We start from the raw sequence: 19,186 nt of genomic DNA on the forward strand, positions 1-19,186 counted from the left end.
ATCCTGGGTCCCCACCAGCAATCCCCTGTATATGTGAGGTCATAACCAGAGTGCTTTGTAAAAGAAAAGGTAAAGGGGTTAAAACATGTAATACTAAGTCCCACCATCTTCCTGTCTGTGTTGGATCAAAGGGTCTCTCTAATTATTGGAGCTTTTTGTCGCTCCTGATTAAAGCGGCAGCTCTCCCTTTAAGTTGCGGCGAGAACAGACTTTATGTCTCCATCAATCCACATACTCGTAACTTCTGAATGGGCTCACACTGCGGGGGGTTGCCTACTGTAACCAGGTAGTTCCAGACATGGCAGGTCACTGCACATGATACTGAGAGGCGAGAGCTGGCTTCAGGTTGACACAGTGAACATCAAAGGTTGATGGGGTTTTCCTGTCCTTTGTTAGTCCTGCGACCAGGCCTCCCATGGGCCTGCTTTAACTAACTATGATTAGTATGCAAAACTGATTTAAGCAGCTAACAAAGGACAGGGCGGATCCATGGAGCCTTTGATAGGTAACCAGACTGGACATAGCAGGAGGCAGGTTTTACCTTCCCCCTTCATAAGGTAACTTGATGTACTCTTGGCTGTCATTTCCCAACTCAATATCACAGGGGGGATGGTGCCTGTAGGCAGTGTCCACCCAGAGGACACATGTCTATGTGTATGTCGTGCGGTGAGCCTAGGAAATCGTGTGCAGGTTAGCCCCACACATTTTCCAGAGGTTGATCTACCATCATTTAATTTCATTTAAAATTTCAAAAAAGCCCAGGCGGGCACACACCCACCCTGCGGATGGTAGAATTCCTCACATGCACCCCAGCCCAACATGTGAACCACCACCCTACTGAGGGTCTGGTTCGTCAAGGCAAAAGAATCAGCTGAGGCCATCTGTATTTCTATGCTGGGAGCCTGGCTCGTGCTGGATGTCCATATCTAATTCCTTTAGGGATATGGACCAACGCAAAAGCCATTAATCATCGAAGAGGCCGGTGGTCTGTCTGGATCCTAAAGTGCGAACCAAAAGTTATCGGTTTTTGCTTCTTTACAGCCCACACGACCACGTAAGCCTCTTCTTCAATGACAGCCCAGTTCCTTTCCCTTTTTTGTCAATCACCTGCTAATGTAGGTGACAGGTTAGTCTACCCCTTCAGAATACATCTACGCGAACACTGCTCCAATTCCAAAATCCTAAGCGTCTGTCTGGATAATTAACTCCTGACCATAGTCTGGCACTTTCAGAACTGGGACCCTGTACAATCCTTCCTTTAAATCCTGAAAGGAGGTTTGACAGGCGGGGGTCCAAGTTACCTTCTTTGGCATCTTTTTGAATGTTACATCATTCAGGGGCATGGCAAATGTCCCATACACCCTGATGAACGACCGTTAGTACCCGGTGAGACCAAGAAAGGCTCCCACCTGTGGCTGTGTGGTGGGGATGTCCCAATCCTGCATAGCCCATATCTTCGCTTCGATAGGTTGTTTCTTACCTCCACCTACAAGGATGCCTTAGTAAGCCACCCTGGCCTGTGCTATCTTTACTTTGTGGCCTTGATAGTCAGACATGCATTCTGCAGCACCTGAAGCACTTGTTTCAGGTGGGATAAGTCATCCTCCCAGGTGTTGCTGAACACAGCAATGTCATCTAAATAGGCGACGCTGAGGTTTTCCAGCCCAGACAAAACCTGGTTAACCATCCTCTGAAAAGTGGCAGGAGCATTCTTCAATCCAAAGGGCATCTCAGTGAACTGACAATGTCCTTCTGGGGTTAAGAACGCTGACCCTCCTTTTGCTCCATCTGTCATGCCGACCTGCCAATACACTGCTGTGAGGTCAAAGGTACCCATGTACTTGGCAGTGCTGAGCTTGTCAAGGAGCTCATCTGCCAGAGGAATGGGGTGAGCATCTGTCTTCTTGACAGAGTTGAGGGCCTTGTAGTCCACCCAAAAGAGTGGTATCATATGGGTCTTTCCCAAAGTTTTGTTAATGGGGGGTTGAGCTTACAAGAGAAAAGGAGCACAACACAATTAAACTAAGACCAACTACCCATTCCTCAATCCGCTGTATGTCAGGCAGTCTTTCACAATCGTACTGTTTGCTAATTTAGTCACAGCACATTAACCATGTTGGTACAAAAAGTGTACTGATTTAAAACAAATTTCATTCAGACACCTAATGTTTCATAAATAAAAGCAATTTAAGACATTCTGTGCACTTTCCACAAGGCACATCAACATAAAACAAATTTCTCAGCAATTTATACAATCCGATATTTTACCAGATCGTGGGGTTAGTATGTGGCATAAAGAATATGTGTACACAATTCTTTGGACAATTTTGATATTTTTCATCAGATTTTATATATTTTGTCAATTAGGCTGTTCTTATACACCAATAGCTAAACGAGAGCCAGCTGTTATCTTCTCTCATATATTGGGATACCTATTTCTATTCCCTGGATTGTCTACATATGTTTCAGCACAACAAAAGACATTAGACACTATGCCTAGTGTCTCTTCTTTCTTATTTAGGCCGTCTTCAGGACAGTTTTAACCAAGTATACACAGGAACCCCATAGGCAAGTTCGAAAAGGTCACTGCAATAAAAACAGATAAATGTTGAATTAAAACCCAAGTTGGGAACAATATGATATAGGAAACAATTTTTGAACCATATATCGTGAAAGGCTGACCTGCTTTATACTCTTAGTCGGATTGGAAAATTCTTTCTTTTCTTAAACGAAGGAGGATGACTCCTTTTATATGCACAGACACAAGGGAACATGTGCCATGCCTTGGATGATTGAAGGTCTTGAAGGAAATCATACATGAGCATGCCCCCCTTTCTTCTTTCCTTGCTTCTGTAAGAGATCCACGGACGAGCCAGAAACACATTTTTCCTATCCTACTGGTCTCGCCTTGCACATGCTTACCCCACGCTTGGGGCATTTAGCACTCCTGTGGCGCCTATATTGAATTTGGTGCCGTGATATATATGCAGCCTAGAGACAGAGGGGCTGGCCTCCATGAGACAAACCTTCAGGAGACCTGTGGGTCTGTTTTTTCGCCCTGAAGTAGGCAGCCACCATGAACAATTAGAATTAACTCTGATTCAGTTGAAAACAAGCATGTAATTGCAGTCGAAACGTGAACTCTCTGCAAGGGTTTTTTTTTAGTCCAAGACAAAGGTCTACAGACTGTTACTCTTCATGTGATCTATGTTTAACCTGTTAGTCATACTAGAATCTTACCCCCTGCAACGTTGGCATGTGTTCATTAGAATTTCTTATCGCAAAAGATACTTGGCATCTGTTTATGACATATGCACATTGGTAGTCTTTATGTACTAGACACTTGTACTGGTTTCTTAGAACCTCGACACGTGATCATTAGAATTTCCATTGACATAGAGACTGGGAATTCAAGTATTAGATTTTGACTTCTGTCTATTAGAAATTGTTTCACAATTGACAGATGCAAGTGTGATTTATATGGCATTTTTCTTCCTCAGATTAGAGGTTTCAAATCACCATGAATACATAGGTGTACTCAATGTTTCTGTGCTTTTTGTTTGTTTTCTGATTTTATGCGATTATGTTATCATTTGATTTCCCTGGAGAACCAAACCACCGTAGGGACCACTGTATATCATTCTTACACTGTTTTGTTTATGATAACAATATATCTTTTCACAATACATTTTGCTACATGTGCAAGTGCATATAAAAGGACCTTTTTGTTTTGTTTTATTACAGCCAATTATATTCACTATGTAGCTTTTGTTTGTGGGTTCCTTACTGGACATTACTATGCACTATATGCTTATGGATATATTCCACTAGTAATACAAAGGGTTCCCCCTAAATTTGTCAATAAATCTCTTTTTTTAGCATAATTGTGATGGGTAGAACCCCTGTGTAGCAGCAACCCTTTCTCTGTTGTTCAATGGTTACTATTGCCCGAGTCTGCTACCAGTCACCACGGGTCAACCAACTTTTTCTGATGGTGACTAAATAAGCAAACAGTACAATTGTGAAAGACTGCCTGATATTCAGCATATTGAGAAAGGGGTAGTTGGTCTTAGTTTAATTGTGTCCTGTCCACACAAAAGAGAACTTCAGTCTTCCCACCATTGGCCTTTTTAGGGAGCAATACCACTGGGCTATCCCAGGGGCAGTGGGATGGCTCTATCACTCCAAGGGACATCTTGGAAACTTCCTCCTTGATGGTGTCCCTGACCTTATCAGACATCCAGTGAATTCTACGCTTCACCGGCTTACTGCCTCCAGTGTCCACATCATGGGTGCACCAATCTGCATGACCTGGAGTCAGCGAAAACAGACAAGCAAACTGTCTCAGTAAACAGCAACAGTCTGTCAGTTGCTGTTCTGACAGGTCTGTTGTAAAGTTGACGCCTTCAACTGACCTATCAGTGGCTTCAGTGTGCAAGAGGTCTGGGAGGGGATCGGTCTCCTCCTCATTCTCTCCATCAGTCACTAATGCCATGATCAAGTCGTCCCGGCTATAATGAGGTTTTTGCCGGTTGATGTGAAAGACCCTGCACATCTGTTTAGGTCCTTTCAAGTCAATGAGATAATTCATCTCACTGACATTTTCCAGCACACAGTAAGGCTCAGTCCACTTGTCCTGAATGGCACTGGGTTTGACAGGCTCCATAATCCACACCCACAGGCCTGGAGAATAGACTGTCACTGTGGCCTTCTGGTCTTGCCAGTGCTTCATCAACTTCTGACTGTCGTCTAAGTTTCTCCTTTGCCGTTCTAGACTGAAGACCAAGTATAAAGTCCACCACATCTCGTGTATGGGACGAGGGGTTAGTCTCCCATCCCTCTTTCACTAGACTGAGGGGACCTCATACAGGGTGCCCAAACAGAAGCTCAAAGGGGCTAAACCCTACTCCATTCTGTAGGCGAACAGAAGGCATGGCAGGAGAATACCCCATTTTCTCCTCAGGTGCTCTTCCCAGCCAGCTATCATGCCTTTCAGGGTCTTAATGAACCAATCAACAAGCCCATTTGATTGTGGATGGAAGGATGTAGTGAACCGGTAGGTGACTCCACACTTTTCCCACATAGCCTTCATGTACGCTGATATGAAGTTTTATCTCCTGTCAGAAACAACTTCCTTGGGGAATCCAACATAGGAGAATATTCCAATCAGAGCCTTGTCAACCATGGGGGCTTTGAAGTGCCTGAGAGGGACAGCCTCAGGGTACCTTGTGGCATGGTCCACCACCACCAAGATGTATCGGTTCCCTGAGCTGGTTTGAGGATCCAAAGGACCCACAATGTCCATACCTATTATCTTGAAAGGCCGCACAACCCCAGGTAGTGGAATTAAGGGGGCCTTTGTGACACCACCTGACTTGCCAGAAGCTTGATAAGCCAGGCAGGACTGGACAATTTCCTTAACATTTATGCCGAACTGCGGCCAGTAAAAGTGCACAGACAACCGGCCTGATGTCTTTGTCGCTCCCAAGTGACCCGCTAAAGGAATCCGGTGAGCCAAATCCAAAAGGAACTTTCTGTGACACTGGGGAATCACCAACCTTCTGCTGCCCTTGCCCTCAGAATCCTTTGACTCACTGTATAGGAGTCCATCTTCCCAGTACACTTTGAACAGGCCATGGGCCTCAACCTTAGCCTGCTCCTCTGCCTGCTTTCACAGGCCCGCCGGAGTGGGACAGTCTTTCTGAGTTTTAAAGAAGTCCGTCTGATCTGGTCTCCAGCTGATTTGAACTCATCCAGCTTGAACAGGCCCGTCAGATCTGTAACCCCCTAGTCCTCCACCTCAGGTTCCTGCGCTGCGGCAGGCAACTCCGAAGTCAGAGAGTTCCCTGCTATCAAAGTAGGGTGCCCAATGGCTACTGGCCCCATTCCTGCAGATGTAGGTGACTCCACAGTCTGTGGAACGGGACTAGGAGTTACCGGCCATGCCGATCCATCCAACAAGCCCTCTAGAAGCACTCCAGGCCCTAAGCCTCTGAGAGTGTTTAATCTGGCGCTCTCATTGACCCTCATTGGTGTAGCTGCTGCCACTATCTCGGGATCAGGAAGATCATTACCCAACAGACATGGTACAGGGATGGAGTCTTTCACCACCACACAGTGCTGGGTCATTTCACCTCACCAGCTCAACTCTACTATTGCCAAGGGACACTTACTCTTTCCGTCAAAACCACTGACGCTACAATCAGGTGCATCATGATAATGGCCTGGCTGTACCCACTGCCGGGTGACAGCAGTGAAACTAGCCGCGGTGTCTCCGACTGCAGGAATCTTGTGTCCATTAATATACACATGTTCTAGATAGAGTTGAGTATTATTGGGAACTCAGATCTCTTCTAGAGACTAGGTTCCATTCTCACTCAGTGTAACCAATCCCCATTTGGTCACCTCTCGGCATAGTGGGAAGTCATCCTCTAGGACGCCCACAATAAGGATGGCCACATTTACTATGGCTTGCTTGGGTAAGCCCTTGCAAGCAGGATCCCCTTTCCTATGGCCCAGCTCCTTACATACAAAACAATCTTTAGGTGGTGAGAATATAGGTGTTAGGGGTGCCTGCACTCTTTTTTTCGGTGTGTACGGCTGAGCTAAAGTTTTGGGTTTTCCCTTCAGTGTTTTGCAGACCTCACTTCGAAGAGGAACGGGCAGGACCTTGTCCTTCCCATCCTTGTTAACTTTTTTGTCCGAAGATTTCTCTTCTGGTTTGGGTGTGCTCGCCTGAGCCTTTTTCTGCACTCAAGTACTTACAAACCTGTCGGTAGCTTTTGCAAGCTCTTGACGAGGGGAGCCCAAGTGTGGCCCTCATGACTTCCACCCAACTCTCAGACCAAGGACAAAGGAACTAGAGATGTGCATCACTCCTGGGCCCTTCCTCGCCATCATTGATGTATCGTAACTGTGAGAAACACTATTCACTCAGACAGCCATTTAAGCCATACCTAATTGACAACATAGAGGAAATGCAGTTGTCCTCCATCGAACAAGTTGACTGACTATAGTCGATGTACAGCATTCATAGGTGAGTTAATAAGGAAATGTACGCTAGACTAATGTGGTATAGTAGATTTATTGTAGGTTTACAACTGAAATGTTATGGCTATAACACACAATAATATTGTTTGTAGTACAACAATTAGAAGGGAGGTGCCAACTCAAATGAATAAAAGCCAAGCAAATGAACGTAATGTTTGGTCCTGTTTATCACGTGTAGTAACAACGCCATGGAAGTAGATTATTAAGATTATTTGAATATGGGATATCACTTGGAGTAGGTCATTAGTAGAACAGTCATTTAGATGATCAAACTTTGATTTGCGAAAAGGACATAACTTTAAGCATCTATGAAGATTCAGCTTGATGTTCAAATGTCAGGCATATTAGTACAATATACTTCATTGAGCAAGGGTTACAGCTCGAGATGTTTCGAGCCTCTCATAATATGTATAATAATAATGGGGCTCCAGAAGACAAAAAACACAGTAAGAAGGGACAACAAGAACAGGAAAAAAGGGGGGTTGTATGAATTGATAAAACCATAAGTTAGAATGCTTCAATGCATCGCATGCGATGGCGATGGTGTATTCTGTTAGGTCAAGGAAGTACAATGTACTGAATACTAATGGTCAAATGACAATATCAGGCTGACTAACGGCGGATTCCCTTTCTTTCTTTTTATCCCTCTATGTGTTTGATGACTATGCTCATGTATCTGTCTCATTTTAAACCCTAATGTTATGAACATTCACTGATTGTGTGATTCAACAATGTCTTATGACAATTTTATTGCTCTCTGTAATACACTCTCTCTGCCTCAAAAAAATCGTTAGGCATTACAGGATACACATATTAGTTTTGGTCGGCTGATAAAGATAGTCAGGTGTCGATGATTTATGGTTATTTGAGATACTAACAAACATTTGTGGTATTTTTAGAGTTTTGCCTTGAGAAAGACCAGAATGGTTGAAACACGTGTTGGCAAGAGTTGGTAATGGTTGGCAATGGTTATAGGTGCATAGGACCATTGTTCAAAATATAATAAATATCTTTAAAATACAATGACCATAGTTTTTATTGATGATTGGAAATAAGCGTGTTGAGCTTTGCACATATGTACTAATGTGTATAACAATATTATACAGGGGTAGCCTATATGGTGCAGAGCTCTGCAGCTGTACTTTCTAAACGTGATTCGGGAATATTTCTAACCAAGGCGCCTTAGGACCCTGATTAAGACCCCAAGCATTTTTAGTTTCTATTTAGAACATGTGTATATCAATGGAAACAAAACTCCTGTGGTCATAGACACCAGGGCTAGCCTCACTCCTGTCACCCGACAGTGCGCACAGCCAGGCCAGTATATGGATGGGCCCGATTGTAGCATTAGTGGGTTTGACGGTAAGAGTAAGTGCCACTTGGCGATAGTAGAGTTCAGCTGGTGAGGTGAAATGACGCAGTGTGCAGTAGTAGCCGGACCGTTCCAAGTGCAAGATGGAATTACCAATAAACTATCTCAGACCTAAATAACGCGACAGACCCAAAGAATGTGGCAAAATACTACTTTATTATCAGCTCAAATAAAGTAGGGAAACCGGGTGAACAAACAGATTACAGCTCACTCACTCTCGAATAACTCTCCGTTACACAAAAGCTTTATACCTCAATGTACCTCAGCAATGATGTCATCATGTGTGGCAAACAATAAAAACATATCAAAAGAAGGGATTGGTTAGGGGAGCATATATACCTATACTTCATTTAGGTGTTAGTAACATCATTGGCTGCCACCTATCTGGTAGGCATACCTTGAACTGCCTCTAACTACGTATAATACAGATTAATAGCAGAATAACAACAGCAGATTGGCTTCTGCAACCATGTATAGTCCATTGCTACATAGGCGCTCAAGAATGGTTGACATTCTCTCCCAACCTTGGACATTAGGCTCGTAAGCAGTATGTAAGCAAAACGAAACCCAGGTGCGGGGAAGAACGTAACACCACTGCCCACTTGGCCAATTAGCCTACCACCCCTCATCAGTTAGGCAGCAAGCCAAGGCTTCTCCTTTTTAGTTGACCTTGCGGACTGTTCTCTTCCCCAGGACTTTTAAGGGAGTGAAGGCACACTGCTATCTTTGTCCAGAGCTTTATCAATAGGCCTTGTTTTCTCGTCTTGTTCCACATGTGAGGAGACCATGATTTTGTCCATTCTGATCTTTTATTTAGTGCTATTTCATTTAGACTGGGTGTTATTATTCCTCTTGGCCTCTGGAGACTTGGTTCCTCTGTTTTCCATATGCTTTCTGCAACTTTGATTGTTCAACACTTGGCACTTGCAGATGTTCACTCTTTTTCTTAATCTAAGAGAAATATGTTGCGTGTATGTAGCTTATTCTCTTTGACTCCTCTTGTGCCTTGCAGTTGCCTCTTGATGGGCCATCCTTGACCCCAAGCCAAACAGATATTATTTGTTCCTTGCACGAAGCTGTATTCCAGCGTCTGTCAGCTCTACAGCCATGGTCTCTCTCCTCAAGGCTTCTCGCTGACTATTTATACAGAGTCGATGTCCATCTTTCCATCATGGCCGCTTTACCCGTGTTCTATTTTCTACTGCAGCAAGCTTCTATATGTGTCATCTACCTTGCATTTCTGCATATGTACATTTACTGCATCTCGTCTCACGTATCTTTTCAGTGTATCTGATTTCTTCGTATTTGCTTAAATGTTCCCTTTGTTACTTCATTTATATCTTCATTGGAGTATTTACATATCTTTTCAGTCTATCCGCGTATCTTCTCTTCATGACATCACTTTGCACTTGTCAGATTTCACTTACAGCTCTTCTATGTTCAATGGTGTATGAAGAGATCCTTCCACTATGTCAGTTCGAGGATGCATTTGATGTGGTTTTCTGAGTGCATAACCTCTCTCATATCTTTGATGCAGTATTGGGATAATACCTCTTGTCATGCACAGTGTCACAGGAAGGCCATCACTACTTTGCCTGTTTATTCTGGATATTTTCAACCGGTAGGATTGCCAAGTGGATTAAAAGGGGCCCTAGAGGACCTGCCTGCCAGCAGACCTCCCTGATTGAATCCTTTATAGTATCTGGGTAAGCTTCTCTATTTTCACGCGCATTAGAGACCACACTGCTGGGAGAAATTATTGCAAGCTCAGTCACCTTAAACAGGCATAGTAGTGAGGGCCTTCCTGTGTCCGGGTTCTTCTCACTGGTCAAGACCAGGGCAACTGAAGTCCCTGTACACACACTCCATCTTGGAGATTGCGTGGCCGCAGCCAGCAGCACGGCTTATTATGGTATAACGTGCTACATCATTGAAGCACAGTAAGTTTCCCCTCCTGGGGACACTTTTTCAGCTACTCATGAAGCTTTGTATATATGTTTACCCCAGACAAGTACACTTGTTATTGTATATTTGTTTTTGTATTAGATTTACACCAAACAAAAGGGTGTGAAGAACCCGGACCACAGTTCCCGGTCCTGATGAAGGCCATGTGTATTGATAGCTATATGAACTGCTAGAGACCGAAACACAGTTGTGTCGACTTTTTAGGAATATTAGTGTACGTCACACACACACTGGATACCAAATATCTGATGTTCAGTTCAACACTAATGTCAAACCCTGCTTAACACACAAGGGGGATGTAAGTTGTTAGTTTCCAGACTGTCAAAAATGTATTAACCATTCTGCATGTTGTTGAAAATGTTTCTTTGTTGGGATGGTGTTGGGTTCACTTACCTGTGGTGATGATTTTCCTTATATGTAAAACACAGTATGAGATTTCAGTTATAAATATTTTTTAATTGGTGGTGTGTCCTTTTCTACAAAGGTGCTCGCCCTGATCAATTGCCTAAATACACTCCTGCATAGTGAGCCAAAAGACCCTGAGAGTGAGGGCACCAGAAGGTTGGTGGTTCCCCAATGCCACAGAACGATCCTTTTGGATTTGGTTCACCGAATTCTTTTAGCAGGTCACTTGGGAGTGACAAAGACATCGGACCGGTTGTCAGCACACTTTTACTGGCTGCAGTTTGGCATAAAAGTTAAGGAATTTGTCCTGTCCTGCCTGACTTTTCAAGCTTCTGGCAAGTCAGGTGGTGCCACAAAGTCCCCCTAAATTCCACTCCCCATGGTTGGGCGGCCTTTCTATTGAACAGGCATGGATATTGTGGGTCCTTTGGATCCTCAAATCAGCTCAGGGAACAGATACATCTTGGTGGTGGTAGACCATGCCACAAGATACCCTGAGGCTGTCCCTCTGAGGAGCATCAAAGCCCCCATGGTTGTGAAGGCTCTGATCTGGATATTATCCCATGTTGGATCCCCAAGGAGGTCATTTCTGACAGGGGATCAAACCTCATGTCTGCGTATATGAAGGCTATGTGGGAAGAGTTCGCCTACAGGGAGGTGCCACAGAACTGAGTAGGTTTTAGCTCCTTTGAGCTTCTGTTTGGACATCGTTTACGAGGTCGTCTCAGTCTAGTGAAAGAGGGATGGGAGTGCAGCCCCTCATCCCCTACATGAGATGTGGTGGACTATGTACTTTGCCCCCGGTCTAGAATCTCAAAGTACATGGAACAGCCAACGAAAAACCTAAAGGCCAGTCAGGAGCTGATGAAGCACTGGCACGACCAGAAGGCCACAGTGACAGTCTATTTTCCAGGCCACTGGTTGTGGATTATGGAGCCTGTCAAACCCAGTGCCATTCAGGACAAGTGGACTGGGCCTTACCTTGTGCTGGAAAAGGCCATTGAGCTGAACTATCTTGTTGATGTGAAAGGACATAAACAGATGTGCAGGGTCTTTTGCGTGAACCGGCTGAAACCCCATTATAGCTGGGAATGCTTGGTCATGGCATTGGTGACTGACAGAGCGACTGAGGAGGAGACTGATCCCCTTCCCGACCCACACTGACGCCACAGATGGGTCAGTTGAAGGTGTCAACCTTGCAACAGACTTGTCAGAAAAGCAACTGACAGACTTTTACCATTTACTTGGACAGTTTGCCGGTCTGTTTCCGCTGACTCAATGTCACGCAGATTGGTGACCCATGATGTGAACACTGGAGACAGTAAACCAGTGAAGAGTAGGATTCACTGGATGTCCTATGAGGTCAGGGATACCCTCAAAGAGGAAGTTTCAAAGATGTTGTGCCTATGAGGGATAGGACCATCCCCCATCCCCTGGGCTACCCCAGTGGTATTGGTCCCTAAAAAGATCTGTAGTGGAAAGACTGAAGTTCACTTTTGTGTGGACTACAGGGGGCTCAAGTCTGCCATAAAGACAGATGCACACCCCATTCCACATGCAGATTAGCTCATTGACAAGCTTGGCGCTGCCAAATACATGAGTACCTTTGACCTCAGGGCAGGGTACTGGCAGGATGGCTTGACAGATGGAGCTATATGGAGATGAGCATTCTCAACCCCAGAGGACATTTTCAGTTCACTGGGATGCCCTTTGGATTGAAGAATGCCCCTGCCACATTTCTATGTATGGTTAACCAGGTTTTGTCTGGGCAAGAATGTAAAGACTGGATGGGGTTATCTGTGCTCCTGCTCTCTATATGGGAGAGTAGAAGCACAGAGCACCCCAGCCAAGGTTCTCTATTTGGTAGCGTGGATGAGCAACCAAGGCTTAAGCTCTCGGGAGATGATGTGGGGTGGTTCTTAAGTACAGTGTAATCCCCAAGGCCCCACAAAGGAATGTCCACACTCTATGTTATGTGATAACACAGTTCCTTATATAAATAAGGTTCAATAGATATACATAATCAATGACAAACTTTATGCTTTGGCAAATCTCATATGGCAAATATGTACAGTGTCTATGTGGTACCACAGTTCACTCTTGACTCCTTTAAAATGCACCAACTGCTGACAGTTCAAATGGCATACAAATCAAATAGTAAAGTGAATCAACAATAGACCTAGAGAGGAAGACAAGTTAGGTTAAACAAATGGCAGAATAGTACTTTAGCTACTAAGACACAGTTCTGTGCATGGATTCCCCCTCCTGGGCCATCTGTAAATAGAGTGTATCAACAAGCCCAATCCATAATAGTTTAAAATATTCTTTTTTTCTGCTAAACTGTTCTACTACTCCAATGCACCTGAGTTTAGCAGTTTCTTCAATGGTTCATCGACGGATCCCTCGAGTGTGAACTCCCTTTAAAGCAGGAGCCACAGGGCATCGAAAGTCCTTGAAGAAGGTGAACACTGGCGTTGAGAGTCCTCGATGAAAAGAGTTTGATGCCACAAAGATGACTCGATGAAGAACGTAGGCCCGATAGGGGGCATTGTGTGTCGGCATCGGATGTCAGCGTCAGCGATCGTGACTCGACCACAGCTGGCTTTTGGATCTTCCTTGTCAGCGTCTTTGTGGACTTCGGGTGGCAGGAAACCCACCAGCGGATTCTCCTCGGTTAGTTGACGACCTCGACTTCCTCCGGCGGGACAAAGCAGTCAACAGTGATGGCAAGGGAGTCCTGGTTTAAATATTCTTAGGCAAAAGGTGGAGCGTTGCAACTCCGGTCATCGAGCACCACGGCGTCAAGCTGTCCCGCTTCTGGACAACACGACTCGACTGGCTTCCAGCAGTTAGGGAAATCCTCCGAACCCCGGTCATAGGCAATGGACTTCGACGGCCTCAATGTCTGAGTACTTTACTTCAAATTTCTCGGCGGACCCCGTCACCAGTCGACATCCTTTCGGTACTGCCTTCCAGGGTGCCTGGATGAAGGTCAGCTTCGGCACGATGTTCCCTCATAGCTCAGGGAGAGGTCTCCTAGCCAGGTCCTCTCTCAGATCAGTCCTCCACAGACTCAACAGCTTTGAAGGAAAGCAGCAGCAATTCTTCTTCTGCCAGCTGGGCTTCAAGGATAAGCAGCCTGAAGTTTCAATAATTCTGGTAAGTGAGAGGTCCCCAGATATACAGTTCTGTCTCTCATTCGGTGCTGGACTGTCCAACAAGGCTGAAACACGTGTATGGGTTTGCTGTTGGTAGTCTTGTTCAGAAGGGAAGTGCCATAGCATTTCGGTGCTGGATGGCCCATGTGGGCAGGACAAAGACTGATATGCAAATGGGTATTTCCCATCTGTGAAAGGTACATTGGGCTAAAGTGTGGCTGCGGACTCTCGAGTGGGTACAAATCCAAACACAGGTCATTTAGCCATGTTTGTTCTCGCAGAGGGACGCCTATGGACCATTTTTTCATTGTTTAAGGGACTTAGGTTTAGTCACCCTAAGTTTCCTAGGATCATCCAGACGTGGACCCCTTACTCACTGTGCTCAGAGAGGCACAGCTCCACCTCACTGATGAGGCTCAGCAAGGCTGAACAAAGTGTGTGGGGTTGCTGTTGGCACTCTTGTTCATATGAGAATTGCCATAGCATTTCGGTGCTGGACTGCCCATGTGGGCAGGACATAGGGCCTCATTACACGGATGGCGGTAAGGGTTTACCGGTACCGGTATTTTACCGGTACTGGTAAATCCTTACCGCCTTACTACGAGGTCCCTCTACGGGTTGGGGAATTTAACGCCTGCTTTTTGCAGGCGTTAAAAAACCAACCCGCAAAGGGACCAAGGAGCTAATTACGGTACCGCAATTTGCGGTACCATAATTAGCGCCTTCCCCATTCCCATAGTGCCCTATGGGGCAAAACTGGGAATGGGGAAGGACAATGGTGGAAGGGGGAATTACCGCCCCGCCAACCTTGGAATAGGGCGGTAATTCCCCTTTCCACCAAGGCGGTGCCGGTATTTTACCGGCATGAACCATGGCACTAATAGCGCCATGGTTTACCGCCATCCGTGTAATGAGGCCCAAAGACTGATATATAAATGAATATTTCCCATCTGTGAAAGGTACAGTGAGCTAAAGTGTGGCTGCGGACTCTCGAGTGGGTACCAACCCAAATAACAGGTCATTTAGCCGTGTTTGTTCTTGCAGAGGGGCGCCTATGGACTCTTTTTTTCACTGTCTCTCATTCACAATGCTGAGCCAAGCTCAGGCAGCCAATCAGTCAGAAGGGCATTCCTGCAGGCAGGCAGCCAATCATGCGCACCATGCATTCAGGCCATTCCCTTCCACCCAGACACCCATAACAAGGAATGTAGATTGGGAGAACACCCAGCCTTTCAGCACACCACACTGCATTCATGTCAGTTTCGGACAAGGCTGTCTCATTCTTTGTGTCACACACACAGATACCAGACTCCCATAACATGGACTGCATATTGGTCACACACTCCATTCACCCAGGTCCCACCCCAAGTGTGTACCCACAACATACAGACACTGGGAAGGCTCCAGCCAGTCTGGCCTGGACTTCCCCACAATACCATACATGGTTCTTCCACCCAACAACCAGTCAGGGGAACGGACAAAGTCAGGGCTTCCCAGGGCTTTGGGAAAACAAAGTAACAGGTAATAGAAACCAAGAAGCCACAGGGGCCGCCGTGTCTCCTATCAGGAATCTACTGATTCCTATAGCAGGGTCTCGGTATCCGAAAATGGAGGATACTCAGAGCACCTGTCAAATTCAACATCCAATACCTTGCTCTGTGGGCCACACACAGGTGCCCAAAAACATACACTAAGGGCACATGGTTGTGCCCCCATCCCTGGGTGCCATAAGGGTATGCCATAACGGTATCCCAAGGGTCTTTTCACCAAACCAAAAAGAGGAAGGGCTGCACTGCCAGGCGTCCCACATGGACTCCTGTGCAGAAGTGCAGAAAACCACACAGAACACAAAAAGGGAGTACAGGACAAGGACATGCAGGCCCTGTCCCTACAATGCATTTCCAGCATCACAAAGAAAACTTCAGTGTCACCTATTTAGACAACATTGCTGTGTTCAGCCACACCTGGGAGGATCACTTTTCCCACCTGAAACAATTGCTTCGGGTGCTGCAGAATGCATGAAGTGCCACATAGTGCAGGGCACAGTGACTTACCTAGGACACCTAGCAAAAGTACAGGCTGTGAAGGATTGGGACATCCCCACCACACAGACGCAGGTGAGAGCCTTTCTAGGTCTCACGGGTACTACCGGTCATTCGTCAGAGGGTATGGGACCATTGCCCTGCTCCTGAATGATGCAACTTCCAAGAAAACGCAGAAGGTAACTTGGTCAACCACCTGTCAGGCCTCCTTTCAGGATTTAGGGGATGGATTGTGCAGGGCCACAGTTCTGAAAGTGCCAGACTATGGTCAGGAGTTAATTATCCAGACAGACGCCTGTGATTTTGGGATTGGAGCAGTGTTAGCGCAGCTAAACTCTCAAGGGGTAGAGCAACCTGTCAGCTACATTAGCAGGCGATTGAGAAAAAGGGAAAGGAACTGGGCCATCACTGAAAAAGAGGCTTACACGGTTGTTTGGGCCATAAAGAAGCTGAAACCCTGTATCTTTGGGTCTTCACTTTATGATCCAGACAGACCAACGGCCTCTTTGATGTTAATGGCCATGCAAGGAGAGAACCCTACGCTTTTGCATTGGGCCATATCCTTACAGGGATTAGATATGGACATCCATCACAAGCGGGGCTCCTAGCATAGAAATGCAGATGGCCTCAGCTGGTACTGTTGCCTTGATGATTATCCAGACCCTCAGTAGGGTGGTGGTTCAAATGGTGAGGCTGGGGGCATGAGAGGAATTTGACCATCTGCACAGTGACTTTGCGCTCACCTGGGATTTTTTAAAATTTTAAATGAAATTGAATGATGGTAGATCAACCTCTGGAAAATGTGTGGGGCTAATCCACACACATTTTCCTATGCTCACCGCTCGAAACACACCCTTGTACTCTGAGTGGATACAGCCTACAGTCAAAGTTCCTCTCCTGTCATATTTAGTTGGAAGCTGACAGGTAGAGTACACAATATATCTTCAGAAGGGGGAGGGCCAAACCTTCCCCCTTTGATGGCCAGCGTAATTAACTAACAAAAGCTCCATGGATCTGCCTTGTCCTTTTGCTGAGCCCTGTAACTGGTGGCCACATATACATACTCATCAGAGTTTAATTCAAACATGCCACATGGGGCCTGGCTGCAGAGGCTAACAAAGGAGACAGGAAACCCCAACACCCTTTCATATGCACTGTGTCAACCTGAAGCCAGCTCCTGCCCTTGGTATTGATTGACAGTGAAATATGATGTCTGCAACTGCGATTTTATAGTAGCCATCCCTGCAGTGGGACCCCATTCCGAAGGTACAAGTATGTGGTTTGACTGTGCCAGAATGTCTGGTCTCATCCCATATTCAACCTGCCACTTTAATCAGGAACCAAGGAGAGCTCCATAAACAAGAGGGACCATTTGATCCACAACAGACAGGAAGATGGGTGGGACTTAAAATTACATATTTTCACCCATTTACCTTTTCTGTTGCAAGGTACTCTATTTATGACCTCACGCATGCAGGGGATTGTTGGTGGGGTTCCAGGATTGGTTCATTAAGGAAGGTTTAGCCTACACCAATTACTGGGGCCCATTTGACTTTAAAAGAAGGTTGAGGCCCTCTTTTGGCAGATCATCTGAAGACTTTGCAAGGAGTAGCAAGAGGAACTCATCATTGGACCCTGACTGAAGCCAGTGAAGGAAGGCCAGGACCACCAGGATGGAAGCAAGATCGCTCCCCTAAACATCTCCCAGTGAACAGAGTGAGATACCAAATCCAGAGGACTCTCCAGAAGCTCCAGGACCTCTACACAGCCAGCAAACAGAGTGCCCTGCTAGACTCTGCAGCAAGCATCCTAGGTGTGAGGTGCCACAGAGTCTCTGAACCAAACTAAGGACATGGCAGATGCCTGCAACACTCTCCTCTGCTTTGGGCCGTCCACCTTAAAGGACGACACAAGCCCAGTGAAGAAGCTAGGAGGAGTGCATTGACAAGCATCTATTGACATCTGCCTTAAAAGTCATTTTTGAGCCAGTCGAGCTCCTTGAGCTGCAACCAACTGCACTGCTGACTGTTGTCACGCCACATTCGCTAAAGCCATCTGAGATGCCTCAACCAGTACTTTAGAACCGCTGACCAGCACTGAGACGATTCTTGACCCTGATCCACCATGTAGGTCAGCCTGCAGTCATCTGTCCAGCCTCGCTCACCGAACTGCCTGCCGCCTGATAGCGGCATCTGTCTCTCGTCTTGAACTATGTCGCAGAAGCTGAAAAGCACCCTGAAACCAACTTGACCCATGTCGAGCACGAAGAACTTCTACAAGCACAAGGTACATTGTCTCGGAAGGCCTCTAGTGACATTTTACAACTCATTGCTCCCATTGTGCTTACACCATGTATCCTTTAACTCTTGCCATTATTTACTATACTGACTGCCCTCCTGTCAGTATCCAGAGTGCATCTGTTTCATTTGTGAAACTGTCTGTCCTCTGTGTTCCTTTACAGAGTGGGTTGTATGTTGTAGTGTGCTAGAACTGACTGTTGAATAATAATAAATTAGATATGTGTATAAAACCTTGACTGGACAGTCCCTTTTATCATTGGGTAATAATTGTATTTTCGCTGTGTTGCAACTAACCAACGACCCAGGACCTTTTGGAGATAAGCCTGCTGTTCCATCCACGTTACCAAAATTGACCAAGGAGGTTTATAATTTGTTTGTGTTTCCAATCTGCTCTGATCCCTTCTGGTGTACTAGAGATGTGGGGCTGATTGATGGTTTAGAAACCGATATTCATTCCTGGACCACTGGGGCCCGGGAAATGGATTTGTCAATGCAGTCCACCCGGAAATGCTCGGCCCTTCATTATGCACTGGTTGACCAAATGGTAGGCGCCAGTGATAACACCCTGTGGCCTCCCCTCACCCAATTCCAATGCTAACTACCAACTGTGCTGCCTTCCAGCATAGCTGACACCATGTCCCTCCACAACACCATACCAATGAACCACACTACATGCCAAACTCCCTTTACCACAACCTCAAAGTACATGGCATGTACGCATCAGCCCAACTCAGTGATCACTCAAACTCAGGCTTTATGCCGAGCAGAGCCACCTAGTGGTGGGCCTAGGCCATGTCTCACCCGACCACGCAGCAACCACATGTAGATATAATATGATATGATATGATATGGCATTTATAACGTGGCTATACACAAGTGTTTCAAGGTGCGACG

Source organism: Ambystoma mexicanum, chromosome 9 (assembly GCF_040938575.1).
Source record: "Ambystoma mexicanum isolate Mex_15411 chromosome 9, UKY_AmexF1_1, whole genome shotgun sequence".
Classification (NCBI taxonomy): Eukaryota; Metazoa; Chordata; class Amphibia; order Caudata; family Ambystomatidae; genus Ambystoma; species Ambystoma mexicanum.